Source organism: Prionailurus viverrinus, chromosome F1 (assembly GCF_022837055.1).
Source record: "Prionailurus viverrinus isolate Anna chromosome F1, UM_Priviv_1.0, whole genome shotgun sequence".
In the NCBI taxonomy this organism is placed as follows: domain Eukaryota; kingdom Metazoa; phylum Chordata; class Mammalia; order Carnivora; family Felidae; genus Prionailurus; species Prionailurus viverrinus.
The window spans coordinates 818,730-828,851 of record NC_062577.1 but is presented as its reverse complement, the minus strand read 5'-3'; the positions used below and the strand labels follow the sequence as shown (position 1 = coordinate 828,851).

At 45.7% G+C, this 10,122-nt stretch overlaps 1 long non-coding RNA gene across 1 annotated transcript; it reads right to left on the bottom strand.

Annotated features, from left to right (window-relative positions):
- Nucleotides 1-466: 466 nt before the first annotated feature.
- LOC125155004 (uncharacterized) lies at nt 467-1,599 on the bottom strand. Its single transcript, XR_007148015.1, has 2 exons — nt 1,223-1,599; nt 467-606 (listed from the first exon to the last, which is right to left on the bottom strand). It is a non-coding gene; the product is annotated as an uncharacterized LOC125155004 (long non-coding RNA).
- Nucleotides 1,600-10,122: the final 8,523 nt, after the last annotated feature.

Below are 10,122 nucleotides of genomic sequence, written 5' to 3'. Positions count from 1 at the left end.
CTCCAAAATGATCTAACACTCAACTTTGTTTACATTCAGCCCATCTTGCCGGAGAAGTCTGCCCACCCTTCTGGTGGCGTAAGACCAATCTCCAGACTGGCAGTCACCGTCACCCCGAGGTTACCCTCCCGGTTCAGCCGTCACAGGACAGTCAGAAAAATTCACGTAACTGGAAGATGAGGAACATAGATCCTGGGAAGAGAAGATTCCGACAATCTTATCTAATTGCAGGACTTCGGAATTGGGCTTCTGTGCATAGAAACCAAGTGTATCTAGAGCCTCATGGTCAAGCAAATCCCTCGGCAAGGGTCACTGATGAGATCAGCTGTCAGAGTGCAGAGCCGGGATCAGATGACCTCGAGGAACCCTGACCCCTGTGAGCCTCACCGTCTCTGTTGTGATGTGGGCTCCTCACTTATTAAATAGTTAGAAAGACAATAACTGAGAATGCCAAAACTAGCCAGTATTAAGTGACAAAATGCACACATGTAATTTTATTTAATTAGAAGCGAAGAACCTCTTTACACAATGCTTGGTGTACTCTAAACTCCAGGATTGTCCCTCTGCTCAGCATTGCTGATCTCCTTGCTGATCTTGCCAGACACCCTAGAAGGAACAGAAACGGTTTAATTTAATTTAATTTTTTTATTTCTTTAAATTGATTTTTTTTTTTAGTGTTTATTTATTTTTGAGACAGCGAGAGAGACAGTGTAAGCAGGCGAAGGGCAGAGAGAGAGGGAAGCAGGCTTCAGGTTCCGAGCTGTCAGCACAGAGCCCGACATGGGGCGCGAACTCGTGAACCGCGAGATCATGACCTGAGCCGAAGCCGGACGCTTAGCTGACTGAGTCACCCAGGCGCCCTAGAAATGGTTTAATTTTAACCCAAATCCATTTTCTTCTGAATAAAAGTTTTTTTTTTCAAGATTTGCTCCAGTCGTTTGAGCTAAAGTGGCAATCCCCTATATTTACGTAGCACTGCTAACTTTTCCAGACTTGCTTTTTTCTAGGGTCTGTCTGGAATATAAGCTCCTGAGTTCACTGCTGTCTTCTGGAACTGTGTGCAGCACACAGTGGGTGCCCTTCAGGATTTTGGACCCATTCACTCTATGACAACTGTATTAACTTTCAAAGCTACGGTTAGATATTTTTGGTAGGTTTTTGTCCTTGTGAAAGAAATAGTTTCGCCTCCAGCCAATCCCTGTAAGTCTATCAGATTACGTACCTCACAAATGTGCTCTTTGAAACCAACTTGAGCTGCGTTGAGAAGCCCAGTTTTGAAAAGTCTTACTGTTTCCTCCCACAAAACAAAAGTTCAAAAAGTTGCATGAAGAGAGGCGCCCTGGAGGCTGAGTCAGTTGAGCGTCAGACTCTTGATTCCGGCTCAGGTCATAATCTCATGGTTCGTGACTTTGAGCCCCGCGTCGAGACCTTCACTGTCAGTGCAGAGCCCACTGGATTCTCTCTCTCTCTCTCCCTCTCTCTCTGACCCTCACTCACTCTCTCTCTCTCTCAGAATAAATACATAAACTTAAAGAAAAAAAGAAATTGCATGAAGAATTCATAATTGTTTACTTTTCCTATCAGAGTCACACATTTCGCCATGTCGTTATTTAAGGAGACGTCACCATATTGTAATACTTCCTCTTTTCTGTCAGATAAAGAAAGTGTAAACATATCGGCAAAAGGGGAACTGTGGTTTTGTCTGAAACACTAATCTATTTAGAGAGAACAAACCTGCCCCCTCAAAATTTCTGTGACCCAGATGCATTTTGCTGTACGCGAGCAAGGCACTACCATTACTGTTTGGTAAAAGACCAATCTCTCTCTCTGTCTCTCTGTCTCTATCTATTGAAAGAGAGGTTTTTGCAGTGGCTTAATACTTCTTCAGTGTTATTTGTCATACGTGTAAGAGCAAAGATAGGTTGGTGCTGTGCAATGACACAGAATAACACCCGTGTTTCACATACATATAAAAACCCCAGAGTGCAATTTATTTCCATTTGGAGTATTAAGACTATACAAGAACTGGTTGGCCATGCAGGACAAGCCATTGTCTTCACGTCTGTCCCCTAATTCAGGTCAGTTCTCAGTAGTTCAAGGGAGCAAACTATCATCCAAACGGTACAAGTACCTGCAAAAGAAAAAGGATCTATAAAGATCTCTTGAGCTCAAATGTTTTTATTTCATGTATCCTTTAAAAAACATCATGAAAGTGAACTTCTTGACTTGATTCACTTATTGGAACTCGCAGTAGGGTCAATTAATGGTGAAGAAAAAGTATCAACTTCAAAATGTGGGGTGAAACTCTTACAGAGTATGTACTTAACTCAAAATTGCCACCTTTAACAGCATCATTAAAGAAGAAATTATATACCTGTCATTCTTGTAATTAGACAGAACCCTCCGTGAGAAGTCATCCACGTGCTAAAAGCCACCTCCAACCGTGCCAGCCTGGAATCTGTCTACTCCGTTCATGTGGCGATCTTGCGTTGCTATCATTGTTTTACATGCACGTGAGTATTCAATAAAAGCTTTTTTTTTTTTTTTTTTTTTTTTTTTTTAATTTTTTTTAAAAATTTTTTTTTTCAACGTTTATTTATTTTTGGGATAGAGTGAGACAGAGCATGAACGGGGGAGGGGCAGAGAGAGAGGGAGACACAGAATCAGAAACAGGCTCCAGGCTCTGAGCCATCAGCCCAGAGCCTGACGCGGGGCTCGAACTCACAGAGCGCGAGATCGTGACCTGGCTGAAGTCGGACGCTTAACCGACTGCGCCACCCAGGCGCCCCAATAAAAGCTTTTTAAATACGTGAATTCTACCTTCCTACCTATATCCTACTGCCCATTATTGCCACTCTACACCTCTTCCGTTCCATAAAATGTAAGGCCATTGCTCTATAAGCTGCTTGTATTCAAGTGAGTCGCTCGAACAGCTCTCTCCATGCTCACTGGCAGGTTCTGCGTCTCTTTTCCAGACCCTCAGGGAATCTTTCCAGCATGCTTCCTTTCTCCCCTCCTAAGTTGACTCAACCCCCCACCCCACGCCACACACACCTGCTGACTTTGCTTAGAGTCCCTTTGCTTCTGACCCAGCATTCACCCATCGCCCTGGTCCCTCTGATAGATGAAAGATGCTTTGGATTCTCTTCTTGGGTGCTGCCCTGGGGCCCCTCATCCAGCAGCCTGGAAAAGACAGCCAGTCCCAGCCTGGGTGGGACAGTCAGACAGCTCAGACTTGGTGGCAAAGGTGAGCTGAGCACTGTGACCATTGACTTCCAGGTTGACTTAGCAAAGCATCTTCTTGCTCACTTTACCACTCAATTAAGGGAAAGATCTTCACAGGAAGACAGAGGAATACCTCAGGGCATGGGAGCTTAGTTTAGTGTCTAATACTGTGCTGTGCGTATCTGTTGTCCTGGCAGATTGTGGTGCAATGATCCCTCTCGTCTGTACCTTTGTAACCTTAGACAAATCTAAACTTCTCTTTAAGGAAACCCATGCATCATTTCCCTCTCCGGTTACTTCATAGGGCAGTCGGGGTGGGGCCAGGAGCCACAAATCCCTGTCTAACAAATTAAAGCAATATCTATATTATGGGTTTGGTCTTTCATAACAGAAGAAAGCCTGCAGTTAGTGGTGCTCAGGTCAGACTTCTTGCCTCCAGCCGCGTGTCCACCTATGGTGAATACAGATGAGTGGTTTGGGCGTGGGGCTCACCATCACAGGCCCTGGTGACCTAGGGGCAGGAGGAGGATTAGTGATGCCATGTGACCACTTTACATCTGTATTTGGCAAATGGTACCACCACCCCTCAAGTCACCCGAGTTAGAAATCTGGTGGTCATCCTAGACTCTTCCTCTGCCCCATCTCACTCCGATTTGTTTACCAAGTCCTGAAGGCCTCACTTCCTAAATACCATTCGAATCCTTCCCTTTCCTTTCAGGGCCTCTGCCACTGATTGGCTTTTTGAGGTGGGCCTGTATTGCTATAAATTTCCCTCATTTATTTATTAAAAAAATTTTTTTTTAATTTTTTTTTTTTTTTGCGGGGGGTGGGGACTGGGGTGGGGAGAGGCAGAGAGAGAGGGAGACACAGAATCTGAACCAGGTTCCAGGCTCTGAGCTGTCAGCACAGAGCCCGATGCGAGGCTCAAACTCACAAACCATGAGATCATGACCTGAGCAGAGGTCAGACGTTTAACCGACTGAGCCACCCTCTTAGAACAGCTTTTGCTGCGTCCCAAAGGTTTTGGACAGTTGTGTTTTCATTTTCATTTGTTTCCATATGCTTTTTGATTTCTCCTTTTTTTCCTGGTTGACTCATTCATGGTTTTTAGTAACATGTTATTTAACCTCCATGTATTCGCCCTCTTTCCAATTTTTTTCTTGTGGTTGACTTCCAGTTTCATAGCACCGTGGTCAGAAAGGTTGCATGGTATGATTTCGATCCTCTTGAATTTGTTGAGGCTTGTTTTGTGGCCTAAAATGTAATATTTTATGGAGAATGTCCCATGTACACTTTAAAAGAATGTGTATTCTGGGGCGCCTGGGTGGCTCAGTCGGTTAAGTGTCTGGCTTCAGCTCAGGTCATGATCTTACGGCTGGTGAGTTTGAGCCCCACTCTCTGCTGATAGCCCAGAACCTGGAGCCTGCTTCAGATTCTGTGTCTCCCTCTCCTTCTGCCCCTTCCCTACTCTCTCTCTCTCTCTCTCTCAAAAATAAATAAACATTAAAAGAATGTATATTCTGTTGCTGTAGGGTGGAATGTTCTGAATATATCTGTTAAATTCATCTGGTCCAGTGTGTCATTCAAAGTCATTGTTTCCTTGTTGATTTTCTCTTTAGACCATCTGCCCATTGATGTAAGTGGGGTATAAAGTCCCCTACTATTACTCTATTATTATCAATTAGTTTCTTTATGTTTGTTATTAATTGTTTCATATACTTGGGTGCTACTATGTTGGGTGCAAAAATATTTACAATTGTTATATTTTCTTGTTGGACTGTCCCCTTTGTTATTATATAGTGTCCTTCTTTGTCTCTTGTTAGTGTCTTTGTTTCAAAGTCCAGCTTGTCTAATAAAAGTATTGCTATTCCAGCTTTCTTTTGATATGTATTTGCATGATAGGTGTTTCTCCATCTCGCCTCTTTCTTTCTTTCTTTCTTTCTTTCTTTCTTTCTTCTAAGAGAAAGTGAGTGAATGCATGAGTGAGCAGGGTGGGGCAGAGGGAGAGAGAGGATCTCAAGCAGGCTCCACACCTAGCATGGATTCCCATGTGGAGTTTCATCTCACAACCATGAGATTATGACCTGAACCGAAATCAAGAGTTGGACACCTAATTGACTGAGCCACTCAGAAGCCCCTCCTTCCCCTCACTTTCAATCTGCAGGTGTCTTTAGGTCTGAAATGAGTCTCTCGTGGGCAGCACATAGATGGGTCTTGTTTTTTTTTTCTTTTTATCTGTTCTGACACCCTATGTCTTTTGATTGGAGCTTTTAGTCTATTTACATTAAAAGTAATTTTTTTTTTTTTAATTTTTTTTTTCGAAGTTTATTTATTTTTGGGACAGAGAGAGACAGAGCATGAACAGGGGAGGGGCAGAGAGAGAGAGAGACACAGAATCAGAAACAGGCTCCAGGCTCTGAGCCATCAGCCCAGAGCCCGACGCGGGGCTCGAACTCATGGACCGCGAGATCGTGACCTGGCTGAAGTCGGACGCTTAACCGACTGCGCCACCCAGGTGCCCCAGTAATTATTATTTTTAAAAAATATTTTATTGGGGCGCCTGGGTGGCTCAGTTGGTTAAGCGTCCGACTTCGGCTCAGGTCATGATCTCATGGTCCATGAGTTCGAGCTCCGCATCGGGTTCTGTGCTGACGGCTCAGAGCCTGGAGCCTGTTTCAGATTGTGTCTCCCTCTCTCTCTGCCCTTCCCCTGTTCATGCTCTGTCTCTCTCTGTCTCAAAAATAAATAAACGTTAAAAAAAAATCTCTACCCCCTTTAAAAAGGGGCAACTACCCCCTTTAAAAAAAAAAGAAAAAAAAAGAAAAGAAAAAAGATTTTATTTTTAAGTAACCTCTCACCCCAAGTGGGGCTCAAACTTACATCCCTGAGATCAAGAGTCACACGCTGTACCGACTGTGCCAGCCAGGTGCCTCTCAAAGTAATTATTGATAGATATGTATTTATTGCCATTTTATTAGTTGTTTTGTGGTTGTTTCTGAAGATTTCTTCTGATCCTTTCTAGTCTTTCTCTCTTTGATGGCTTGCTCATTTTCTTTACTGATAAATTTGGATTTATTTCTCTTTATTCTTTGCATATTTGTTAGTGGGTTTTGATATATGGTTACCATTAGGTGTGTGTATAACCTCTTCTGCATATAGCAGTTTATATTAAATTGATAGTCGCTCAAGTTTGAACCCATTCATTACTCCTCTCTCCTCCATGTTTTAGGTATACAGTGTCATATTCTGTATCTTTTTATTTTGTGAGTTCCTTGGCTGATTTTTGTCAGAAATATTCATTTTTACTGCTCTTGTGTTTGCTACCTTCATACCGTCATTTTTGGTCTTTTCTTTCCACTCAAAGAGTCCTCTTTAATATTTCTTACAGGGCTGGTTTAGTGGTCATGAACTCCTTTAGTTTTTGTTGGTTTGTCTGGGAAACTCTTTATCTCTCCTTCTATTCTGTTGACAGCCTTGCTAGATAGAGTATTCTTGGCTGTGGGTTGTTCCCATTCAGCACATTGAATATGTCATGTCACTCCCTTCTGGTTTGGAACTTTCTGCTGAAAAGTCCACTGGTAGACTTATGGGGTTTCCTTTGTAGGTAACTGCCTTCTTTGGTCTTGCTGCTTTTAATATTTTTTCTTTATCACTGTATTTTGCCTTTTTTTAAAGTTTATTTATTTTGAGAGAGAGTGTGAGCTGGGGAGGGGCAGAAAGAGATTGGGAAAGAGAGAATCCCAAGCAGACCCCACGTTGTCACCACAGAGCCCAATATGGGGCTCAGACCCATGAACCATGGGATCATGACCTGAGTCAAAACCAAAAGCCGATGCTTAATGGACCGAGCCACCACCCAGGCACCCCTTTTTTTTCCCTCCTGTTTGTTCAGCTTGATTACTTTCCATTACCCTGTTCTCTAGGCCATTAATTTGTTCCTCTGCTTCTTCTGGCCTGGTGTTCATTCCATCAGGTGTATTTCTCATTTTGTTTATTGAGCCCCTTATCTCTGCCATGTTATTCCTTATCTCTACATTAAGGGTCTCCTTCATATCTTCCACTCTTGTCTCAAGTCCAGTGAGAATCCTTATGATCAATGTTTTAAATTCCCCATCAGACATGTTATTTGTATCTGTTTTGCTTAGATCTCTGGCTTTGCCTTGTCCTGTTCTTTCATTTGGGACAAATTCCTCTTTCTTCTCATCTTGTCTAAGTCTCAGTGCCTGTTTCTGTGTGTTAGGAAAGTCAGCTACATTTCCTGTTCTTGGGGGTAATGGCCTTATGAAGAAGAGGTCCTGTAGTTCCCTGTAGCATAGGGTCCCCTCTTCTCCGGGGCCTGACACTTCTGGGACTGTCTCCAATGTGCACTGTGTGTGCTTTACTGTCTTGTCCTGCTCGCTTTATCCTTCAGGTCAGTCATCTGCGGAGGCTATCTCTGCCTGCTGTGGGCAGTGTTTGGTCCCTGGTGTGATGGTGGCGTGTTTTAACGAGGTGTGCTCTGGTCTGCTTCTGAAATGAGACCCGTCGCTGCTGCCACTAGAACCGAGGCCTCACAAAACTCCTGGGTAGGGAGTCATGGTGCTGGCAGGGGTTTGGGATGGTCTTCTGGGGGTGGGGCCAACCGCACCGGGACTGAGGCAAACACGACTGGAGGGGGCGGTTCCATCAGAGTGTGGGGGAGGGGACTCGGTGTAAGCAAGGTAGGGCGTGTCCATGCGCACGGGTTCCGAAGGTGGCCTTGTGCTCATGCTGAGGGTCAGGGGAGGAGGATGGTGCCGGCCAGTTACTCTGTTCCTGGAGAGATCTCTCTGTGAATGCTGCCTCTCTGGGCTATGTGCCAAGATGAATGAATAAACTCCTCACTGTGTGCCCCAGGTGCTCTTCAGATTGCTGTTTCCATTCTGTCTGTCCGCAGGCTGCTTGCCTGCTTTCTCTCCAAGAGTATCCCCAATGTCCTATAAGCTCTCCCCAAACCAAACACGCTGACCTTTAAAACTCTAGGCTTGAAGCCCCCCGTTGGTTACAAGAACTCAGGAAATATAGCCCCTCTCACTTTCCGAGCCAATTTCTATGGGGGTTCATTTTCCCTGTCAGCTCCCCTGTATGCCAGTCTGTCTCTGGCCCTTCCCCAAGACCATGGTTCCCATGGTACCATGGTACCACAGCAGCCACGATCTGTTTCTCCCCCAAACCGTGTCTCCACACTTTGTACCTTCTTCGATGTGGCCTCCTCTCCGAGTTTAGTTGTGGAGTTTGTTCGGCCAGTCTTCGGATCAATTTCTGGGATAGTTAGAATGATTTGACAGTTATCTAGTCGTGTTCATGGAAGGAGGTGAGCCTAGAGGCCTCCTACTCCACCCCCATCTTCCCTGAAAAATCTCACCTCTGCCACTGATTTAATTCAGGTCTTCATCATTCATCACCAGAGCTGCTGAGCTTGGAACCTTGTCTCCTTGTGTCCAGACTCTCCACCTCCAAGCTGACGTCTTCCACCAGATTCCTGGTATGCTCAGATTTCACTCCCCACCTTGTCACCCCATCCCAGTCTAGAAACTTTCAGTGACAGCCCCGCTCCTTCAGGCTAAAGTTCAACCCCCCCCCCCCCCACCGGCACACTGCCCTGCTGCCTGGCCCCATCCCCACGTGCCCTTCATCCCAGCTCCATCCGTCTAATTTCAGTTTCCAGATCATACCACAGACTCGCCCCCTTCAGGGATCATCTACACCTTCCCCTCACCCTGCAATGGCCATCACCTACTAACTACCTCCCCTCTCCCACTGCTTCAGCATTCATCTATCCATGGAACATTTACTGAGGCTTACCTTGGCCAGGTACTGTTTCGGGTGCCTCCCAGACAGGACTTCCCCCCCCCCCCCCGGCCCCTTGAAGGACTTAACCTCGGAGAGGTGTGGATGGTGGTGATGGGAGGTGGTGGACAATGAGCAAAGTGGAATAAAAAACTTCCCGCTTCCGAGGACAGAAGCGGTGTAGACCCGGGCAGTAGTAGCGGAGGCGGCGGGACCAGGTACACTCTGGATGCAGCTTAAAGGCGGGTGTGATGGGATTTGAAGGGGAACCGGATGGGGGGTAAAAGAGAAAGAAAGGTGACAAGGATGGTGTCCAGGCTTTTGGTCTGAGCAGCTCTAAGGACGGGGCTGCCAGGAACTAAGGAAGACAGGGAAGGCCTGGAGGAGTAGGTTTTGAGGAGAAGATCAGGAGACTGATTCGGCCTTGGAAAGTTTGAGATGCTTGAACACTCCATCCGGCGTCTTCTGAAAGCCTTCCCGGCCTCTCTCCTCACCCAGAAGGTGCACTTGGCGTCTCCTGTAACTCTGGGGATGTTGTTTGTTTTCGTTTTTCTTTTTTCTTTTTTTTTATGCTGTCGTGGCCCTTGGCACACAAAACGACCCTCGGAACACAGATGTTTTACATCGAGCATGTGTTGACTTGGACTAGAAAGCAAACCAGTCACTTCTGTTCGGGCAGCAAAGGAGTCATCGAAGTAGAACTTGCTCTTCTGGCACAAAGAACCAGAAGACAAGGACAAAATATGTAAAGTGACTGTGCTCAGATACGGGGACACTCGGCCATGGAGCATATGGTCCCTGAGGTGATGGAAACAAATGAGGTGAGCCCTACATCACCCCAGCTTTCTGCCTGGAGGCGATTTTTACACCACTGGTCAGGGAATGGGAGCCCAAGCAGAATCGAAGAGACCTTGCCGAGATGAAGAGGCAAAGATTGGGGGTTGGGGACGGCGGTAAGGCGATTTGCAGTTTGTGGGACAGCATATCGAAGAGGAGGAAGCTACATAAAGAAAGTGCTCCCAAGGGGCGCCTGGGTGGCTCAGTCGGTTAAGTGTCCAATTTCGGCTCAGGCCATGATCTCGTGGTTCG